General features: G+C 43.2%; 1 pseudogene; it reads left to right on the top strand.

Moving 5' to 3' along the window:
- The window catches only part of LOC106571865 (membrane-associated guanylate kinase, WW and PDZ domain-containing protein 1-like), a 237,494-nt pseudogene that overhangs the window by 61,653 nt on the left and 151,506 nt on the right, over positions 1–24,335 (top strand).

Genomic DNA, 24,335 nt, shown 5'->3' with positions numbered 1-24,335 from the left:
AGTGTAGCTGTGTGCCTCACAGGACTGTTTCTTCGTTGTTGTTTTTGTTTAAGTGTTTGTTTTGTTTTTCTTCTCAATAAAGAAGATGACCATACACATTCCCGCTGCGCCTTGGTCCCATCTTTACGACGAGCGTGACAGTTGGCACTATGCACTGGGGCAGGTAGTGTTCTCCTGGCATCCACCAAACCCAGATTTCAGGAGTTTATGGTTGCATGAAAGTTATTTTAATAAAATTGCCAATTCATTGTATTTCTCCACCTAATTCAAAACCATTTGAACTCTTAATCAAGTGACTTCATCTAACCCTCTCTTGTCTCTTGTTTTTGCCTTAAAATAAAAGTTGTATATATTTTTAACAATCAAATCAAAACATTTTTGTTGTAAATGGCATGTTATACAAGGGTCCAGACACTTTTCTTGCGATTTCATTTGTTTTTGAGAAACTTGCCTCAACCAGCAATTCACTTCCTCATCCCTGTTGTGCAATATGGGGTCTCTGAAAGAACATTTACAAATGCACCAAAACACCTAAATACATCCTTTTAGAAACGGAAACACTCTCAGTATAGTAATGCAGGTCTTTAGATGTTGTGCACATGACAAGGTGTCATTCTGAACTTCATCCACTTCCTTATTCCATTTTGTTGAGCTGTTTTCCCTATCCAGCTGAAGGGTCTAGACCCTTCTTTAACATGCAATTTACTTCAAAAATAGAGATTTGGTTGTAAAAAAAAAAACTCCTTTAATGAGTTATAAGGATCGATATAAGGATCCTTTAATATAAGGATATCGATAATGGCGCCGAAGGAGATGGCTTCTGTTTCACAATCCCGTACCAATTGTGCAATTGTGTATGTTTTTTGTTTGTTATTTGTAGCTTATTTTGTACATAATGTTTCTGCCACCGTGTCTTATGAAAAGAGCTTCTTGATATCAGGGCAGTGATTACTCATCCCATACTCAATCAATCAAATGTATTTATAAAGCCCTTCTTACATCAGCTGACGTCACAAAGTGCTGTACAGAAACCCAGCCTAAAACCCAAACAGCAAGCAATGCAGGTATAGAAGCACGGTGGCTAGGAAAAACTCCCTAGAAAGGCCAGAACCTAGGAAGAAACCTAGAGAGGAACCAGGCTATGAGGAGTGACCAGTCCTCTTCTGGTTGTGCCGGGTGGAGATTATAACAGAACATGGCCAAGATGTTCAAATGTTCATAGATGACCAGCAGGGTCAAATAATAATAATCACAGTGGTTGTCGAGGGTGCAACAGGTCAGCACCTCAGGAGTAAATGTCAGTTGGCTTTTCATAGCCGATCATTCAGAGTATCTCTACTGCTCCTGCTATCTTTAGAGAGTTGAAAACAGCAGGTCTGGGACAGGTAGCACGTCCGGTGAACAGGTCAGGGTTCCATAGCCGCAGGCAGAACAGTTGAAACTGGAGCAGCAGCACGGCCAGGTGGACTGGAGACAGCAAGGAGTCATCAGGCCAGGTAGTCCTGAGACATGGTCCTAGGGCTCAGGTCTCCCGAGAGAAAGAAAGAAAGCGAGAAAAAGAGAGAAAGAGAGAGAATTACAGAGGGCATACTTAAATTCACACAGGACACCCGATAAGACAGGAGAAATAGTCCAGATATAACAGACTGACCCTAGCCCCCCGACACATAAACTACTGCAGCATAAATACTGGAGGCTGAGACAGGAGGGGTCAAGAGGATGGAGGATTTCTTCTTCTTCAATGAGTCGGACGGGAAAGATTTACTCCAGACACCCGACAAGGCCTTCATCCCTGTCATTCGCAGGAGGAAAAGATGGAGGTGTTGTGGATGACAGTCCGGGTGCATTGTAAGGATCTTTATGAATCTACCTTTATCATCGGTCCTATTAGCCAGTATACAATAAATGTATATTAAAATAGACGAACTACGACCATTTATATCCTACCAATGGGACATTAACCTCTATGGGCTAGGTGGGACGCTTGCTACTCAACAGCCAGTGTAATCCCGTGGCGCGTTATTCAAATGCAAAAACTTAGCCTAAGCCCATAGTACTCTGATCGGCCACTTGCCAAACGCGATAATGTGTTTCAGCCAGAGGCTGCCTCGATATCATTCCGCTTTTTCCCGGGCTCTGAGAGTCTATGGGAGCCGTAGGAAGTGTCACGTTATAGCAAAGATCCTCAGTCTTCAATAAAAAGAGCCAAGATGAACAACAACTTGTCAGACAGGCCACTTCCTGCATGGAATCTTCTCAGGTTTTGGCCTGCCATATGAGTTCTGTTATACTCACAGACACCATTCAAACAGTTTTAGAAACTTTAGGGTGTTTTCTATCCAAAGCCAATAATTATATGCATATTCTAGTTACTGGGCAGGAGTAGTAACCAGATTAAATCGGGTACGTTTTTTATCCGGCGTGTCAATACTGCCCCCTAGCCCTAACAGGTTAAAACTGTAATATCTTATGTTTCACTGAGTCATGGCTGAAAGACAACATGATTAACAGCTTTTTCGGCAGGATAGAACAGCAGCCTCTGGTAAGCCAAGTGGCGGCGGCCTATGCATATATCTGGTGCACGAAATCTAAGGAAGTCTCGAGGTTTTGTCGCCTGAGGTAGAGCATCTCATGATCAGCTGTAGACCACACTATTTACCAAGAGAGATTACATCTATATTTTTTTGTAGCTGTCTATATACCACCACAGACCGATGCTGGCAATAACACCGCACTCAATGAGCTTTATAAGGCCATAAGCAAACAGGAAAACGCTCATCCAGAGGCGGGGCTCCTAGTGGCCAGGGACTTTAATACAGGGAAACTCAAATCAGTTTTACCTCATTTCTATCAGCATGTTAAATGTGCAACCAGAGGGGGAAAAACTATAGACCACCTTTTCTCCACACAGACACATGTACAAAGCTCTCCCTTGCCCTCCATTTGGCAAATCTGACCATAATTCTATCCTCCTGATTCCTGCTTACAAGAAAAAACATAATGCAGGAAGCACCATTTATCTATTTTTTTTTCTTAACTTCTTAAAGCATTGTTGGTTAAGGTCTTGCAAGTAAGCATTTCACTCAAAGATCTGCACCTGCTGTATTCGGCGCATGTGACAAATAAAAATTGATTTGACATAATGACATTCCATATCTGCTGGCAAGTGATAACATGCCAGCTTCAGGTAGATATGTTCCAGTCTGCTGGTGGGACTATTGTAGGGCTGACTGCTGGTCTCTCAGGCTGGGTTTCAAATGACACCCTATATACCATATAGTTAGTGATCTACCGTTCACTTGACTTTACCGAATTCGATTCATTTCACAGGAACGTGCAGATGAATCAACATCTTCGTAAGGTTCATTTCCATCTTTAGTCCTTGGGCAGATGGTAACATTTCAAATGAAAGCACTCGTCTCCACCCCCCTCCAGGTGTCGACCATTTGCCCCCTTATCCCCTATGTATTTATACCTGTGTTCTCTGTCTGTTGCCAGTTCGCCTTGTCTCGTCAAGCCTACCAGCGTTTTTCCCGTACTCCTGTTTTTTCTCTAGTCCCTGTTTTCCCGGTTTGACCATTCTGCCTGCCCTGACCCTGAGCATTCCTGCCTATCTGTACCTTGTGACACTTCCCTGGATTACTGACCTTTGCCTGCCTTGACCATGCCTGCCGTTCTTTACCTTTCAGACTCTGCTCTGGATTACTGACGTCTGCCTGCCCTTGACCTGTCGTTTGCCTGCCCCCTGTTTTTGTAATACTTTGAACTGTCTGCAACTGTTACTTTGAACTGTCTGCATCTGGGTCTTATCCTGAGGTCTGATACACACAGGAGCTCATAAAAAGCGAACAGGACAGACACTGTAGCTTTTTAGACAGACAAGGAGACACAAACCAACAGCACCCTATGCATATGTGGACAAATGTTTTGCACTTCCAACATAAAAAAATACTAGTATACTGTAAATACTATAGTCACATGTGCAGATGTAGTTGCAGTGTACAGTGAAATTCGTAAGCTCTCTCTCTCAATATCTTTCCCCCCTCGTCTTTCCCCACCAGCCCTCTCATTCACTCTCTTTCCCTCTCCCTTTCCACCCTCCTGCTTTTGTTCTTTATCCCCCTTTCTCCCTCTCTCCTCCTCCCCCTCCTCTGTACACTACAGCAAGTGACACAGCGCAATGGGAACATTAGGCCTGAGTTCCTCTGGCTATATTTAGCAGTGAGCAGTAGCGGTGCGTTTGAGCGTAACACTGCCTCTGCCTGCCTTTGTTTGTGTGCCTCTGTGTGTGTGTTTGTGTGGGACCTCTTACACGGTGTCTGATCATGCATTGCTCTCTCTGACTTAGCAGTGCGGCCTTTGCAAACTGGGTCAGGTCCACCCCCTATGCCCACGCTGCCCAATGTTCCCAGTTTGTACAGTCCACCTACTTAACTCTATCTGCCCAGCTTGGCCAGAGTGCCTTATCTACCAAGTTTTCGGAGTTTGCTCTGTCCACTTGTCCAAAGATTTCTGGACCATGAATGGCAGTAGATAGGCAGGTAGGTGGCAGGTGGTGATATGGAAGTTAAAGTCTAAAGGAAAAGTTTGTGCTCCAGGGAGGCTTGGCTCCTTGGGTACCCCAGGTAGGGAGGGGTTAGAGCAGGCAGAGATGAAAGCTGTCCAAGCTTTTGGGAGGACCTTGCTCTGATTTGTTATTTTATTTTACCTTGATTTAACTAGGCAAGTCAGTTAAGAACAAATTCTTATTTACAATGACGGCCTACCCCGGCTAAACCCGGACTATAGTGGGCCAATTGTGCGCCGCCCTATGGAACTCCCAATCACGGCCGGATGTGACGCAGTGCTATGACCGCTGCGCCACTCGGGAGCTCACTTTCTTTGCTGTCTTTTCCTCCCCATCTATGCCACACTGATTGCAGGGCTGTTAGAGGCCGCATATGTTGGCAGTAAATGGCTTGGTAATAAACACGTGTGTCTGTCTGTGTGTCTGTCTGTGTTTCATGCTGGAGAGTGAACAATCATTGTCTGTAACATGAAAGTCCTGTGCTGACTGACAGGACATCTCGAGACACACAGGAAGCGGCTGAAACAATCAATTTGAGTGTTTAGAAACCAGCATTTCCAGTTCCTTCTCTGTGTCTATTATTTGTAATTGGTGAGGGGAAATACAACATTATTTGGCCTGTGAAGGAAATTCACTGTGTTTGTGTTTATTGTGATCTCCGTGTTATCAGTTTGGGGCGTCTGTGGAAAGGTATGCAACTCAACTGAGAAGGAGAAAGACAGTCTCGGTATCAGATCTAATGTTTTAGCTCCTAGCACAGTGAGTAGAAGACAGAGCCTCATAGAAAACAGATTGAACGCAGCCTCCTTGATGAAGAGGTGACAATTACCGACCACACAGACCACAATGACTGACCTAAACAAATCAATCATTAGCAGCAGCAGCCTTGTTGAACCCGACAGCCTAGTCAGAACAAAAGGACTGTGCTCCTTCATACCTATAGTCAGATCAGAAGGACTCTGTGCTCCTTCAAACCTATAGTCAGAACAGGACTCTGTGCTCCTTCAATCCTATAGTCAGAACAGGACTCTGTGCTCCTTCAATCCTATAGTCAGAACAGGACTCTGTGCTCCTTCAATCCAATAGTCAGAACAGGACTCTGTGCTCCTTCAAACCTATAGTCAGAACAGAAGGACTGTGCTCTTTCAAACCTATAGTCAGATCAGAAGGACTGTGCTCCTTCAAACCTATAGTCAGATCAGAAGGACTCTATGCTCCTTCAAACCTTTAGTCAGAACAGGACTCTGTGCTCCTCCAAACCTATAGTCAGATCAGAAGGACTGTGCTCCTTCAAACCTATTGTCAGATCAGAAGGACTCTGTGCTCCTCCAAACCTACAATATCTCATAGCAACAGTCTGTTCAACCATAAAGACTAGGCCTACTGTTTGTATGTATTGTATTCTACTGTATTGTATGGCAACAGGCGTGCTTATCACACTCGGGCCCAAGTGCCAACCCACTCTCCTTTGTCCATTCTTTTGCTATCCCCATCTTTTCTATAGATTTTAATGTTCGTAAAACACTAATCATGAGTCCTCTTCATATTAAATTCACCTCTTGTCATTAGACTACATTTACTAGTCAAGTCAACTTATTTTCTTTTAGTTTGTGCATTTATTTTGAGTGCTGTGTATTTGTAAAGTTAAAGCAAACTGCTCGGCTAGGAGTAACGGGGGCTAAGCGTAGCAGGGAATTTCCTCATGTGCGTGCAAGCAAGCAGGCTAGGTAGTGCTAGGTATCAACAACAAATCCGGTAGTAGCTAGAAACAATAGTGAGTATTTGCAAAAAGTTCAGCTTTCCCCAATTTTTGCCCAGCCCTATTCAAACTCTCTCGTCCATGCACGCATTGCCCAATGGCCCCCCACCCACTTAGCTTCCCTCCATTTAAAATGAATGGCTTCCGATGTTGACCTGTTGACCAATCACTGACAAAGGGGCTGTCACGTCCTGACCGGTATTAGGGATTATTTGTAATTGTAGTTTGGTCAGGACGTGGCAGAGGGTATTTGTTTTATGTGGTTTGGGGTGGTTGGTTGTGTATTAGGGTGTTTGATTTGTTAGTTCTGGGTTTTGGGTATGTTCTAGGTTTGTATTTCTACGTTCTGTCTAGTTTAGTTTTCTATGTTTAGGTTTGGTTGTTGGACTCTCAATTGGAGGCAGGTGTTTCTAGTTGCCTCTGAGTGAGAGTCCTATATATAGGTATGTGTTTGGGTTTGTGAGTTGTGGGAGATTAATTGCTGTGTATAGCTTTGTGCCTTACAAGCCTGTTAGTCGTCGTCGTCGTCGTCGTGGTTTCCCTGTGTACGTGTTTTGTTTTCGGTTTACCTTCTTATCCATAATAAAAAGAAGATGAGTACACATAACCCCGCTGCGTATTGGTCCACTTTCTCCGACAATGATTTCTCTATATCTTCAGACGAAGAAGAGCGTGACAGGGGCATAGACTTGGCTACCGAATTTCAACTTCCCTCAAGAAAAAATGTGTGCTCGAACAGCCCCAAAAAATGTTCAGCCTTATTCTGAAATTGATTAAATCATTTTTTAAAACATTTTTGCAAATTTCTATTTTTTTTTACAGATACCTTCTTTACGTAAGTATTCCGACCCTTTTCAATGAGACTCGAAATTGAGCTCAGGTGCATCCTGTTTCCATTGATCATCCTTGAGATGATTCTACAACTTCATTGGAGTCCACCTGTGGTAAATTCAATTGATTGGACATGATTTGGAAAGGCACACAGCTGTCTATATAAGGTCCAAGAGCAAAATCTAAGCCATGAGGTCGAAGGAATTGTCTGTAGAGCTCTGAGATTGCGCCAGGATTGTGTCCAGGCACATATCTGGGGAATGCTGCATTGAAGGTCCCCAAGACCACAGTGGCCTCCATCATTCTTAAATGGAAGAAATGTGGAACGACCAACACTCTTCCTAGAGCTGGCCGCCCGGCAAAATTGAGCTATCGGGGAAGAAGGGCCTTGGTCAAGGAGGTGACCAAGAACCCGATGGTCACACTGACAGAGCTCTAGAGTTCTTCTGTGGAGATGGGAGAAACTTTCAGAAGGACAACCCTCTCTGCAGCACTCCACCAATCAGGCCTTTATGGTAGAGTGGCCAGACGGAAGCCACAACTCAGTAAAAGGCACATGACATCCCGCTTGGAGTTTGCCAAAAAGCAGCTAAAGGACTCAGACCATGAGAAACAAGATTCTCTGGTCTGATGAAGCCGAGATTGAACTCTTTGGCCTGAATTCCAAGCGTCACATCTGGAGGAAACCTGGCACCATCCCTACTGTGAAGCATGGTGTTGGCAGCATCATGCTGTTGTAAGGTTTTTCAGCAGCAGGGACTGGGAGACTAGTCAAGATGGAGGAAAGATGAACAGAGAAAACTACAAAGATATCCTTGATAAAAACCTGCTCCAGAGTGTTCAGGACCTCAGACTGGGGTGAAGGTTTACCTTTCAACAGGACAACAACCCTAAGTACACAGCCCCGACAACACAGAAGTGGCTTTGGGACAAGTCTCTGAATGTCCTTGAGTGGCCCAGCCAGAGCCCGGACATGAACCCAATCGAACTTCTCTGGAGAGACCTGAAAATAGATGTGCAGCGACGCTCCCCATCCAACCTGACAGAGCTTGAGAGGATATGCAAAGAAGAATGGGAGAAATGCCCCAAATACAGGTGGACTTGTTTTTTTACCAAATAGGGCTATCTTCTGTATACCACCCCTACCTTGTCACAACACAACTGATTGGCTCAAACATATTACGAAGGAAAGAAATTCCAAAAATGTACTTTTAACAAGGCACACCTGTTAATTGAAATGCATTCCAGGTGACTACCTCACTTTGTAAATTGTATTTATTATTGAACCATTATTTTACTAGGCAAGTTAGTTAAGAACAATTTCTTAACTACAATGACGGCCTACCCCGGCCAAACCTTGACAGCGCTGGGCCAATTGTGCGCTGCCCTATGGGACTATCAATCACAGCCAGATGTGATACAGCCTGGAATCAAACCAGGAACTGAAGTGACACCTCTTGCACTGAGATGCAGTGCCTTAGACCACTGTGCCACTCGGGAGCTCGTGAAGCTTGTTGAGAAAATGCCAAGAGATTGCAAAGCTGTCATAAAGGCAAAGGGTGGCTACTTTGAAGAATCAAAAATTAAAAACTTGTTTTTGTTTGTTATTTAGTTAATACATGATTGCATATGTGTTATTTCATAGTTTTTATGTCTTCACTATTATTCTAAAATGTAGAAAATAGCTTAAAAAAAATAAAGAAAAACCCTTGAATGAGTAGGTGTGTCCAAACTTTTGAACCGTACTGTATATATATTTTTTAAATAACTTAAAGTAGATATTTTGAAAGTACTAATGTTACTGTCCCCACTACAACAACAACAAATATTGAAATACATGTAACGTGTCCTTTAAACATTTAAATGATATACTGTAGAATTTGATTCATTCCTATAGAGAGATAATCTGACAATGTCATGAAAATGATGCATGTGCTTCAATGGGGCAGAAGTCTGTGTGTTGTTGTAATTCTGGATGCCCAGATGGCTATCAACAATGACTAGATGTTGCCATGTGGGTAATCATAGGTGGCTCTTTTCAGCTAATTTGATCTTGCTCTTGATACAATGCCTTGTTTTGAGGTGTTTTTACTGATGTCACTTCCATGCTAATACGGCAGAAATTCACTAGTTAGCTAACCAACAATTGTAACGATGTATGTGAGAGACAGAAAGTGCTGATTGTGCAAATTGATATATGTTTCAATAAACATTGGAGATGAAATAAAGTTCACATGTTGTCAACAATCTAAGCCAACCCTGTCTGTTTTGCCCCATAGTTGTGCACGTGTCAGTTTTGTTGCTAAACAACCAGCCCGTCTATGGAGGACTGCTTTTCTGAAGAGTGCCAATGTGGCCGACCAGTGGCTTCAAAGTCTCTCAATCCAGGGTTTATATACAACATTGGTTTCAACCGTTAATTGGTAAAGTGCACCCCTGCTCCTTGTGACTGATGGTTTAGCCCAGCGAGTAGCACTAGGTAGGCATATTTCTACATGCCTTTGCCAGTGTTCTGGAAACTTTGTTGTGGAGAGTCACTATTTGGGAAAAACTGTATTTTGTTTCACGGAACCCGTAGCATGTTTCCTTAAACCAAATCAGGTTTGGATTCAGTTCAGTTTTATTTGGATTTATTTGGAAACATGTTTTTGTTCATCGTTTGTTTGTTGTTGTAAGTCCCTTTTGCAAGTATTTGGCCTATTTGGCAAATATTATTATTTACGTCTATTACCACTAACACATCTAGGCCTAGCTCTCGAAAACCCTTCTCTCCATAGGGTTTTCAGCGATTAACTTTGCCCTCGGTTGGCTCCATGTGAACTACAATTCCGACACTGTGTTTTAACATTTAGAAACGTCAGTAATCATCGCTTGTGAAGCGGTTTTCGACACATGGTCCTTATCGTTCATATCAAAGAGAAATAATCTTTCAAATGGAAAAAGATACTTACTGTAGCAGATTTTCACAGATTCATACGCTGTGTTTGCCTCCAGTTGATGAACTACACTTCCTCCCCAGTTAGGCTTACACATAGGTGTTTGGAGCACGCTAGATAGATAATTAGCACAGGTGATAAAATCTGTCTTCCGTCTGTCTTCCATAAACAAGCGTTGTAACTTGGAGATATGTCCGTGTGGGAACACTAACCCTAATCCTATAAAGGTGTGTAGTAATTTAACATTTTTTTTATTACTATTATTTATCGCTGATATGAAAGATAAGTTCAAGTGATGCGTTTTAACATTCAGAACGAGCGTCGGGGCTCTTAACCAAAGTTCCCGGACAGAAGATAGTATCATCTATAGGCACTAAAGGCACTTAGCATCTATGAATGGGTTAGGTACTATAGTGATAGGTACTGTCTGTTTAACATTTTACTTCAGTGGGCTAAAATAGTCTTAAATAAATCTACTTTGAAACAAAAGTACACACCTCACACACATGGTTTTGGGCTGAAAAAAATACCTGTACCATGTCAGATATAGAGGTGACATATATTCAATTTTGACTTTGCATCCCAATATTACACTTTATATACATCAAAGAAGACTGAAATATAACAAAACTGTTTGACATAGAAACACCTGATTTTCATCAATTTAATGAAATTATGAAAAATCTGAAAAACATTCCACCCATGAGGCCAAAGAGGGTGCTTTTGGTCATTGACTGCAGGAAAGGGCTATATACTCCCTGTGTTTCTGAGATGGATAATGTTAGAAAGAGAGTGCACATCAAGATCACTGTGAAGGAGGGGTGTAAGGGGCATGCAGCTGTCTCCTTCATGCCACAGAACCCAGACAGGGTGACCTCCATTATGTAGTGGAAGCGTCCTGGTTGAGGCCTCTTGTCTGGCCCAGTGAAACCATCTCGCTCGCACCATAAACCGTGGGACATTACTTGAGGTGGTACTTATAGTCCAACACCAGGCACTACCATCTCGTGTTTGCGTGTGTGTGTGCCAATCCCTCTCTCTCTCTCCCTCTGTCTCTGGTCCTGTACTGAGTGGTCATGGCCATCTGGCTGTCATTTAACATGGAGCATTGTGCCAAAGACTTTCTCCTGAGAGAGGAGGAAACACACTGCCAGTCCTGGCACAGAGGACTGCGTAACTAACTAACACTGCTCACAAGGCTCTAAGGGACTACTCATCCACTGCCTGAAGTCACACTGTCCCATTACCTACAATAGTGGCCACTACTCACAAAAAATGTCAATGGGACCTATTAAGTAAAGGTTAATACAATGAAAATATAGTAAAGGGAAGGGAAAGGGGGATACCTACTCAGTTTTACAACTGAATGCCTTCAACTGAAATGTGTCTTCTGCATTCCCAACCCCTCTGAATCAGCAATGATACTTATCACACTTTATCATGTGTAGTACTTACATATAGGAAGGGAAACGAGGAAAATGGGCCACTTCAGGATAATATTATTAGATGCACCTTCAGATTGTTTTGCCTTGGTTGTCTTTGGTTGGTCTGGTTTATCTCTGGTAAACCAGACAGAGATGTGTTTATGTCACGCCCTGACCATAGAGAGCCCTTGTGTCTCTATGGTGTAGTAGGTCAGGGCATGACTGGGGGGTATTCTAGTTTATTATTTCTATGTGGGGTTCTACTTTATTATTTCTATGTTGGTGATTTGTATGATTCCCAATTAGAGGCAGCTGGGAATCGTTGTCTCTAATTGGGGATCATATTTGGGTAGCATTTTTTCCACCTGTGTTTGTGGGGTATTATTTTGTGTTTTGTGTTTCTGCACCACTTAGTCACGTTTCGTTTGATGATTTATTGTTTTGTGCGGTTCACTTAAATAAAATATGTGGAACCCAGATCACGCTGCACGTTGTTTCGAGTATGCTTCCAGTTCGTCCGACGAGCGTGACAGTTTACAGTAATTACCCAGCCAGTCCTGTGTGTTTCCCAACAGATGTAGAATAGAGCATTCCCAGGCCAGTCCCTTGACTCTGACTCACACTCTATGTGTGATGTACAGTCGTGGCCAAAAGTTTTGAGAATGACACAAATATTAATTTTCACAAAGTTTGCTGCTTCAGTGTCTTTAGATATTTTTTGTTACTATGGAATACTGAAGTATAATTACAAGCATTTCATAAGTGTCTCAGGCTTTTATTGACAATTACATGAAGTTGATGCAAAAAGTCAATATTTGCAGTGTTGACCCTTCTTTTTCAAGACCTCTGCAATCTGCCCTGGCATGCTGTCAATTAACTTCTGGGCCACATCCTGACTCATGGCTGCCCATTCTTGCATAATCAATGCTTGGAGTTTGTCAGATATTTGTGAGTATTTGTTTGTCTACCTGCCTCTTGAGGATTGACCACAAGTTGTCAATGGGATTAAGGTCTGGGGAGTTTCATGGCCATGGACCCAAAATATCGATGTTTTGTTCCCTGAGCCACTTAGTTATCACTTTTGCCTCATGGCAAGGTGCTCCATCATGCTGGAAAAGGTATTGTGCGTCACCAAATTGTTCCTGGATGGTTGGGAGAAATTGCTCTCGGAGGATGTGTTGGTACCATTCTTTATTCATGGCTGTGTTCTTAAGCAAAATTGTGAGTGAGCCCACTCCCTTGGCTGAGAAGCAACCCCACACATGAATGGTCTCAGGATGCTTTACTGTTGGCATGACACAGGACTGATGGTAGCGCTCACCTTGTCTTCTCCGGATAAGCTTTTTTCCGGATGCCCCAAACAATTGAAAAGGGGATTCATCAGAGAAAATGACTTTATCCCAGTCCTCAGCAGTCCAATCCCTGTACCTTTTGCAGAATATCAGTCTGTCCCTGAAGTTTTTCATGGAGAGAAGTGGCTTCTTTGATGCCCTTCTTGACACCAGGCCATCCTCCAAAAGTCTTCGCCTCACTGTGCATGCAAATGCACTCACACCTGCCTGCTGCCATTCCTGAGCAAGCTCTGTACTGGTGGTGCCCCGATCCCGCGGCTGAATCAAGTTTAGGAGACGGTCCTGGCGCTTGCTAGACTTTCTTGGGCGCCCTGAAGCCTTCTTCACAACAATTGAACCGCTCTCCTTGAAGTTCTTGATGATCCGATAAATGGTTGAAGGTAATCATGTTTGACAGAGGAAGAACAATGATTCCAAGCACCACCCTCCTTTTGAAGCTTCCAGTCTGTTATTTGAACTCAGTCAGCATGACAGAGTGATCTCCAGCCTTGTCCTCGTCAACACTCACACCTGTGTTAACGAGAGAATAACTGACATGATGTCAGCTTGTCCTTTTATAGCAGGGCTGAAATGCAGTGGAAATATTTTTGGGGGATTCAGTTCATTTGCATGGCAAAGAGGGATTTTGCAATTAATTGCAATTCATCTGATCACTCTTCATAATATTCTGGAGTATATGCAAATTGGCATCATACAAACTGAGGCAGCAGACTTTGTGAAAATTTATATTTGTGTCATTCTCAAAACTTTTGGCCACGACTGTATGTGTAGCAGCCGTAATTTAGGGATCTCCTATAGGTAGAGAATAATGTCGACGTATACGCTGATTCGGTGAGTGAGTTTATAAGAAAGTGTATTGGAGATGTTGTACCTACTGTGACTATTAAAACCTACCCTAACCAACCAGAAGCCGTGGATAGATGGCGGCATTTGCCCAAAACTGAAAGCGCGAACCATTGCATTTAAACATGGAAAGGTGACTGGGAATAAGGCAGAATACAAACAGTGTAGTTATTCCCTCCGCAAGGCAATCAAACAAGTGACATGTCAGTATAGAGACAAAGTAGAGCGCAATTCAACAGCTCAGACACGAGATGTATGTGTCAGGGTCTACAGACAATCACAGACTACAAAAGGAAAACCAGCAATGTCACCGACACCGACATCTTGCTTCCAGACAAATTAAACACCTTCCTTGCCCACTTTGAGGACAATACAGTGCCACCGAGGCGGCCCGTTCCAAGAACTGTGGGCTCTCCTTCTCCGTGGCCGACGTGAGTAAGACATTTAAACATGTCAAACCTTGCAAGGCTGCTGGCCCAGATGGCATCCCTAGCCGTGTCCTCAGAGCATGCGCAGACCAGCTGGCTGGTGTGTTTACAGACATATTCAATCTCTACCTATCCCAGTCTGCTGTTCCCACATGCTTCAAGATGGCCACCATTGTTCCTGTACCCAAGAAGGCAAAGGTAACTGAACTAAATGACTATCGCCCGTAGCACTCACTTCTGTCATCATGAAGTGCTTTGAGAGACTAGTCAATGATCTTATCACCTCCACCTTACCTGTTACCCTAGATCGACTTAAATTTGCTTACTGCCCCAATAGGTCCACAGACGATGCAATCGCCATCACATTACACACTACCCTATCCCATCTGGACAAGATGAATACCTATGTAAGAATGCTGTTCATTGACTATAGCTCAGCATTCAACACCATAGTACCCTCCAAGCTCATCATTAAGCTTGAGGCCCTGGGTCTCATCCCCACCCTGTGCAATTTGGTCCTGGACTTCCTGACGGGACACCCCCAGGTGTTGAATGTAGGAAACAACATCTCCACTTCGCTGATCCTCAACACTGGGGCCCCACAAGGGTGCGTGCTCAGCCCCCTCCTGTACTCCCTGTTCACCTATGACTACGTGGCCATGCACGCCTCCAACTCAATCATCAAGTTTGCAGACAACACAACAGTAGTAGGCTTGATTACCAACAACAATGAGACAGCCTACAGGGAGGAGGTGAGGGCAGTCAGAGTGTGGTGTCAGGAAAACAACCTCTAACTCAATGTCAACAAAACAAAGGAGATGATTGTGGACATCAGGAAACAGCAGAGGGAGCACCCCCCCCTATCCACATTGACTGGACAGCAATGGAGAAGGTGGAAAAGTTTAAGTTCCTCGGGGTACACATCACGGACAAACTGAAATGGTCCACCACACAGACAGTGTGGTGAAGAAGGTGCAATAGTGCCTCTTCAACCTCAGGGGGCTGAAGAATTTTGGCTTGCCAAATAAAACCCTCACAAACTTTTACAGAAGCACAATTGAGGGCATCCTGTCGAGCTGTATCACCACCTGGTACGGCAGCTGCTCCGCCCATAACCGGAAGGCTCTCCAGAGGGTGGTGCAGTCTGCACAACGCATCACTGGGGGCAAACTACCTGCCCTCCAGGACACCTACAGCAGCCGATGTCACAAGAAGGCCAAAAAGATCATCAAGGACAACAACTACCCGAGCCACTGCCTGTTCACCCCGCTACCATCCAGAAGGCGAGGTCAGTACAGGTGCATCAAAGCTTGGACTGAGAAACTGAAAAGCAGCTTTTATCTCAAGGCCATCAGACTGTTAAACAGGCATTACTAACACAGAGAGGCTTCTGCCTACATTCAGACTTGAAATCATTGGCCACTAATAAATGTATCACTAGTCACTTTAGTAATGCCACTTTAAAATAACATCAAATTGATCAGAAATACAGTGTAGACATTGTTAATGTTGTAAATGACTATTGCTGCTGGAAACGGCTGATTTTTAATGTCAACAATGAAGAGGCGCCTCCGGGATGATGACCTTCTAGGCAGAGTTGCATAGAAAAAGCCATATCTCAGACGGGCCAATACAAAGAAAATATTAAGATGGGCAAAAGAACACAGACACTGGACAGAGAAACTCTGTCTAGAAGGCCAGCATCCCGGAGTCGCCTCTTCACTGATGTTGAGACTGATGTTTTGCGGGTACTATTTAATGAAGCTGTCTATTGAGGACTTGTGAGGCGTCTGTTTCTCAAACTAGACACTCTAATGTATTTGTCCTTTTGCTCAGTTGTGCACTGGGGTCTTCCACTCCTCTTTCTTTTCTGGTTAAAGCCAGTTTGCTCTGTTTTGTGAAGGGAGTAGTACACAGCATTGTACGAGATCTTCAGTTTCTTGGCAATTTCTCGCATGGAATAGCCTTCATTTCTCAGAATAGGAATAGACTGACGAATTTCAGAAGAACGTTATTTGTTTCTGGCCATTTTGAGCCTGTAATCAAACCCACAAATGCTGATGCTCCAGATACTCAACTAGTCTAAAGAAGGCCAGTTTTATTGCTTATTTAATCAGAACAACAGTTTTTTCAGCTGTGCTAACATAATTGCAAAAGGGTTTTCTAATGATCAATTAATGATGAACTTGGATATGCTAACACAACGTGCCATTGGAACACAGGAGTGATGGTTGCTGATGATTGGCCTGTGTACGCCTATGTAGATATTCCATCAAAAATCTGCTGTTTCCAGCTAAAATAGTCATTTACAACATTAACAATGTCTAGACTGTATTTCTGATGAATTTGATGTTATTTTAATGGGCAAAAAATTTGCTTTTCTTTCAAAGACAAGGAAATGTCTAAGTGACCTAGGCACAGACATAGGCACAGACACATGCATACACACACATGATAACACGCACTATACACACACGTACACATGGATTTTGTGTTGTAGATAAGTGGTAGTGTAGTATGGGCCTGAGGGCACACACTTAGTGTGTTGTGAATTCTGTAATGAATGTATTGTAATGTTTTTAAAACTGCCTTGGCAGCAGCTAATGGGGATCCATAATAAATGCAAATGCAAATACAGAAATGTTTGGCTACTCTTTATATTCCTTTAATGAATAACTTGAACCTTGGTTATGTAATTATATCAAATGCACTTATAATTGGAGAGGCTTGACTACAAATAAGTCATGTTCATTGAATTAATTGAATCCATGGTCCATCAGTTTTATTTTGATCCTAAACATAGTTTGACCCATAATAGTGTCTGAGTTTCAGGCCACAAACATGCAGTTCTGATTCTGAACTGCCCATGTTGGCCAATGGGGGGCAGCAGTAGATGGTTACCACACAGAGCGTGTCTCATTTGTTGGTTGGCTGGGCCCTGGGTTGCCATGGTAACTGCAGACTTGGCGGTGGTGGCTGGAGACACAGAGGGCAGTGTTGAGCTGAGAGTTAGGAGCAGAATCCTAATCAGCAGCTGAAAACTGTCACACACATTCATACACACACACTGAAACACACTCCGAGCAGTCACACACACGGTCACACACACACACACACACACACACACAATATAGGATTAGATCTATAATCATTCTTCAACAGAGGCTTTAGAAGAAGACTGATACACTCTCCTGAAACTGTAATCACCAAGCATTTAATTTCCCCTAGCATGATTGACACATGATAGTAGCGAATTAGAGTGATGCAAGCTCATGCAAAGAACAAGGCTGCCGGTTGTTCAGTTCAACCCTCCGCTGTTGTTGCAGGTAGTAGTGCCATATGTCTTTCTTCTCTTGTCAGAATGTTGTGTTTTAGAAGAGAGCTGGAATATAAATATCTTTCTTTAGAAAAGCACTTTCTCTCAATATGTGTGTGTGTGTGTGTGTGTGTGTGTGTGTGTGTGTGTGTGTGTGTGTGTGTGTAAGTGCGTGTGTCAGCCCCTGTCTTAGCCTACTAGATGGTAGAAACCACAGTGTCGTGCAGCGTGCCCCTCCCCCGGCCCCTGAATAAGACAGTGGATGCATAGCTAGATCCCAGGTTATGTAATGTTGACTGGAGCCGTATAATAGTATGTGTATAATCCACTCTTATTTGGGTTAAATCCATCTCTGTGTCAGAGAGTGTGTGTACTGGCATCACACCCCCACGCCTTTCTCTCACCCCTGCTCAGCCCTCCACAGTGTGCCATATTCCGAGGCTCATATTCACTGACCTTCATTCACCCCAGCAGAGGAGCAGGACCTTCTCAGTCCACATAAGATATCTCTCAGATTTCACTCAGATCTCCTAGAGGCCCCAGAGGAGTAGTTTTACTGTAATGAGGACCAGTATCCAGTGTTAAAACCTCAGACAAGCTTTAAAATGACCCAGTTTATCATCTAGCGCCATGCTGCTTTTCAATCGTTCTCATGCCAGGATAAAATATGGTAGTGCTTTTGGGTGTATTTTGTTTCCATTGGCTGTTGTAGCGCCATGGTCCTCCCTGGTATGTGTATGATTGCTGTTTTTGTCTATGGAAGAGTGTTGTTATCACTGAGAAAACAGATTGTGTGTTGGATCTGATCTGTTCATGTTTTTCAGGGAGAAGCAGAGACGTGTGTTTGTAGAAATGTCTCTTTGACCTCTGTGTGTTCCTCAGCTCCTTCTTATCTGGGGCAGTGTTCTTAGAGGAATTTGCCTCGGCTTCCCTCTTCATCACTGATTAACTAATTGTCTGTCAAATACGGGATCAGAACAATCATAAAATATCCAAATATCAACATCTCTTGTGTTTGTGTGTGTGTATTTCTGATAGATAAATGTTAGCAGTGGTCACTCCTGTGCGTACAAATGTGTACAGCACTTCTCTGTGTGTTTATCTCACTCACTCACTCACTCACTCACTCACTCACTCACTCACTCACTCACTCACTCACTCACTCACTCACTCACTCACTCACTCACTCACTCACTCACTCACTCACTCACTCACTCACTCACTCACACTCTCTCTCACACACACACACACACACACACACACACACACACACACACACACACACACACACACACACACACACTGTGTTTGTAATAATCCCTGTGGTACATGGCTATGGCTGTAAATTGGAAATATTAAATATTTAATGACTTCTTCATTGATGGAGCATGACACCTGGGCTACCCGCCCCCTCCCTGCTCTGTGCCTGCTCTGTGCTAGCTCTCCCCAGCCAAAGGATGGGTTCTGTAATGCCTAATGCTAGTCCCCACCCAGGGATACTACTGGGACTCAGGGTTTAGGGAAGGAGATTGAGTTGCTGAATGTTGAGTATTTTGCATGAGTGATGGTATATGACATGAATAAGACTATTTTGATGATAGTGATTATGATAACATGTTTTATACCTATGATATCTAATTTACTTGTATTAGATTTGTATTAGAGGAGTAAAGGATGACAAGGATGTACCCATTGACGTGTGTGTGTGTGTGTGTGTGTGTGTGTGTGTGTGTGTGTGTGTGTGTGTGTGTGTGTGTGTGTGTGTGTGTGTGTGTGTGTGTGTGTGTGTGTGTGTGTGCATGGATATGTATTTGTGCCATCTTGTATTTCTGTTTGTATTGTCTGAATGCAGGCTGCTTGCCTAGAAGGGACCATAATGATGGTTGTCAGCACTGGCTGGTTGCTAGGTAACAATTACCTGACTGCTTTGCTCGCACAGAATTACACAGAGAGCTGTGTGTGTAGGGGAACGGAAAAATACAGAAGAGCAGGCTAGCTGCTGGTCAGTGTTTCCACTAGAGTGAAAACCTCTGTTTCAGATTCTTACCTTGACAACATGTAATGGTCGTATTTCTATGGGTTTACACTACTTCCTGCAAGCAGAGTTACCTGAACCATGCATAATATTGTTGTCTATTCTGTGGCATGGAATGGTTCACCTAATTTGATGATGTTCCCAATGATGCTGTGTTTGTGAGGACTCCTTGGTGCTCACAAACACTCATTGGTATATCTTTATAGGTCAGGGGTTGTGGGTTTTATATTGGTAAGACTGAAGTGAGTCTGTACTGTCAGTTATGAACAGGTGGGTTCGGATGGACATTGACAAATGAGGGTGTGGTCTATGGTTAAGCTGTCTGTGTGTGTGAGTCCATGGGAAGCTGAGGTGATGCAGGGCCACAGGGCTGTGTGACAGATGTCTGCCTGTCTGGCTGTCTGGCTGTCTGGCTGTACCTCAGGGCTACTGGGGACAGCAGGCTTTTGTTCCCAAATAATCTTGTTTCCAACTAATCAGGTGGGCAAAAAAGAATCATGACCTCAATTAGTTGATAAGTTCTAATCAAAATATGAATCGATGAGGAGTTGATTGGCTGAATCTCAGAATGTTCAAGTGGCTAGCACCAAGTGCTTAGTATATACTCTCAAATGGTGAACATATTTTTGCATACTACCAAAAACTTTCAACATCAGCCATGTAAAATACCACATTTTCTTTTGAAAATGCTGACATATAAAGCTATTTTATTTAATATATTTGTTCATGTTAAAGTGGTTGTATAATAAATTTTTTTACAATCTATACACATAGAAGAGTGTAATTTCAGTACAGAGGCAATATCTATTAAGCAGCTTCCATCATGGTCAGGGGTCTGTGTGGAGAGACGCTGGCCAAAGCCCTCAAAATGGTTGGCCAGCTCCCCAGACATGGATGATATATTTGGAGATCATTAAATGGTCCTAAACGAGACCCTGGCGTGAGAGAAAGCCCTGGCCATCTGTCCCCATTGTGACTCCTCTCCTTCTGGGAAACTGACTGAACTCTCACTGACTCTCGCTGACTGAACCTGGAAGCTCTAAGCCAATCAGGGAACTGTTGTTCTCAATTACCTCAGCCCATCTCTCTTGCTCTCTGTCTCTCTCTGTCTTCTCTCTCTACTTCACCCTATCTCTGTATTTTTCTCTTTTCTCCTCTCTCTCTGTGTCTGTGGGTGAAGTTGATTCCTCATGGTGGGGTCAGTCAGCTCTGTGGCAACTGAAATGCATTGATGAAGGAGGCCACACTGGGGTAGTGAGACTGAGAACGCTGGGCAGTGGCATAGCTTACTGAGCACAAACTATATCTCCTTTATAATAAAGGATTGCATGCATCTATCATCCCATTTGCGTAGTAGCGGAGGCGTTGGTAGGATTTGCATGAATTGTGATTTATTTTTAGCAGGGCCCGGAATAAAATGTGCTTTTCATAAACGAATTTCATGCAATTCTACGTCATTTACATGACTTAGCATGTAAATGGGCCATTGAAGGCCGAAACGTCAATCTTTGAAACATATTTTTAATGGTGAGCAAGCGTTATGCCTTTTCCTGTCCAATTATGTCTACACATTTTTAGGTTGCAGCTCTACTCACGTTGGTTGAGCACCTTCTACTTCTTTCCATAGTCTGACACTGACAAAATAAACTTTCCACTGGCACTGACTCACACAAATGATAGAGATGGCATGAATATGCGTAGGCTACTCACCGGTAGGCTATTTTGAAAAAACAGTGCTGTTGGCAAAAAATTGGGAGTTGTTCAGAAAACATTTGGTAGCTTTACAGACAGATTCGCATTTTATTTTCAGCAGTAGGCATTTTCCAAACCCCAAAAATTATATTTGATTGTATTTTGAAATGAGCTAAAGGCCAATTATAGCTGCTGTTCACTGACAGCAGCAACCATAGAAACAGAATCCATAGAACAGACAAGCCCATTCAAGTCAGGACTGGCAGCCATTGTGAGTTTACCAGACAAATTGCCAGGTTAGAGGTTCCAAGACCCTTCTATGGATTATATTTCTATGGCCGCAACACAACAAGCTGTTCACGCTTGCTGCCCAAATTGTGTGGTATTATCATGATACTTAGGTGCTGATATGATATGTATTGCGATTCTCACGATTCTATATGTATTTGGTACTGGGATTTTATTACGATGTTATGTTTCAAACATATTGCTCACTATATGTCTGCTGCAGAGAGACAAGAGAGAGCATGAGAAAATGAGTTTTGATCAGTCAGGGGGAAAAAAGTGCTGAAAACAAGGCTCACTATTTCAAAAGAAGGAGGACAAGCTGGATAGGATGAAAAACACCAGCGTTTTTGTGCCGATACAGCCGACTAGCACTAGCTAACGCTACCTACATAAGCATTTTTTTATTATTATTATTATTATTATGATTTTTTTTTACAAATTGATGCTTGGAGTAAAAATATATAGTCCAAAAATAATATTGCTATATGTTACTAAATAGATTTTTGCCCCCATCACTAGTGCTGCTGCACCTCCAGCACCCTTACTTCATGTGGCTATGGTGCTGCTTGTGAATCCAAAAGAAGCCAAAGTAAATGGTTATTTGGTAGTTGTCATGTAATTACCATTTGAACATGTTGTTTCCTGTTTAACAACACATATGGCATGACAACAATAGTCAGAGTAGTTGGCAGCTCGAAGACCAGTCATGCAAAAAAAATGTATGTTTACATTTGCTATGCAAATCATGTAATAGGAAATATGAGGCGTAACCATTGTTCCTGTGTGGTTTCCCTGTGCAGGTAACAAACTGAACAAGGACCTGAAGCACTACCTGAGCCTGAAGTTTCAGAAATACTCTCTTGACCATGAGCTCCAACAGACCATCAGAGCTAACCTCTACCGCCACGCTGTGCCTTGTGAGTACATCATCTTCAGCATCATCTTCCTCCTCCTAAAACTCCTCATCATCCACACAATATTCCTTCTCCTTCGCCTTCTCTTTCATCCCCACCTCTTTCCCTCTTCTTCCTCATAAGATTCCTCCGCATTCTCTCTGAGTCTCCTCCTACTCCTATTCCGTCTCCACCTCCTCCGCATCCTCTCGGTCCACCCATAAAGTATAAGTGGAACCTATTGACACAAACAAGCCATTCAGATGTAATCTAATAAAATATTTCAGTTTTTTGGAATACCAGTATTATAGTGTAAATACTGTAGTATTACTATATTTAGATACTATAGTATTCACTGTAGTGTTTTTGTGGACATGACTGTAGTATACAGTAATATTACTTTAGTAATTCATGTAGGGTTTTTCCAGACATTACTGTGGAATTTTTGTTTTATTATATTTGACATTGAAGTGGGGACTTTCTCCTTGAGGAAACCTACAGGACAAATTATCAGAACTCAGGATAAGTCCCAGATTCAGACAGCTAGAGTCACAGATGTTTATTGAACCAAACAGGGGGCAGCAAAAGACAGGTCAAAGGCAGGCAGAGGTCCGTAATCCAGGGCAGGGTCAATAAGGTACAGAACAGCAGGCAGGCTCTGGGGCTCAGGACAGGCAGAGGTTCGTAAATGGGTCAGAGTCAGGCAGGTACAGAAGAGCAGGCAGGTTTGGGGTCAGACCAGGGAAACTAGGAAACAGAACTTGAGAAAGCAGGGAGACGGGAAAATACACTAGTAAGACATGACAAGACAAACTGGCAACAGACAAACAGAGAACACAGGTATAAATACACTGATGATAATGAGGAAGATGGGCGAACCTGGAGAGGGGTGGAGACAAGCAAAAAGACAGGTGAAACAGATCAAGATGTGACACAAATATTAAGCCAATGTTCCATAACCTGTAGGTAGTTAGGACTGGACTCTGAACGGATAGTATTGTACAGTATACTACAAAATTCTATAGAAAGCACTACACCAGGGGTAGGCAACCTTGGTCCTGGAGTGCCGTAGGCACTTCATATTTTTGATTTAACCACCCTGGAAGACCAGGTGTGTTGAATTTAGGCAATCACTGAACTGATCAATTATCTCAGTTGGTCAGGTGTGGTGCCTCATTGGCCCAGAATCCTGTACCTGCAGCACTCCAGGAACAGGGTTGCCTACCCCTGCACTACACAATTGAAGGATACTACAGTGTGGAGTATTGTATTCTACAGTATACTACGATTCTATGTAATTCTATAGTAAGTACTATAGTATTCTATGGTAAACTGTAGTCTTTTTTTCAGGTAGGGAGCTACTTGTTCTCCCAACATGGGAATGCTGCCATCCCAGCTGTTTCACATAGCTACAGTACAGAATGTGTGGTGTGGTGGGCCAATGATCCGGGTGGATGCCAGAGCAGACAACTGTGTACTGTGAGGTCAGCCCACTCTCTGTTGAATGGGATCTTTGCTGCCATGGTACACTTCTGCAGTGTAACACTATTTGAGAGTTTACTCCTTGTATTCTCTGATACATTTGAATAAGTGGCTCCCGAGTGGCGCAGCGGTCTAAGGCACTGCATCTCAGTGCTAGAGGCGTTACTACAGACCCTGGTTTGACCCCGGCCTGTATCACAACCGGCTGTGATCGGGAGTCCCATAAGGCGGCACACAATTAGCCCAGTGTCGTCCGGGTTAGGGGAGGGTTTGGCTGGGGTAGGCCGTCATTGTAAAATAAGAATGTTCATAACTGACTTGCCTAGTTAAATAAAGGTTACATATTAAGTGTTTTTGAAAGTGGAGTTTAAGATCCGAAATAGTCTGGCTGTGTGTAGCTGGTTAAATGTGGTCTGTAGGCCCTGAACCTTCCTATGAATCAGTGAAGCCTTTGTGATCAACCACAGTGTACTGTACCTTGTCGAGGAC

Source organism: Salmo salar, chromosome ssa15 (assembly GCF_905237065.1).
Source record: "Salmo salar chromosome ssa15, Ssal_v3.1, whole genome shotgun sequence".
NCBI lineage: Eukaryota > Metazoa > Chordata > Actinopteri > Salmoniformes > Salmonidae > Salmo > Salmo salar.
This window is presented reverse-complemented; position numbering and strand designations above follow the sequence as displayed.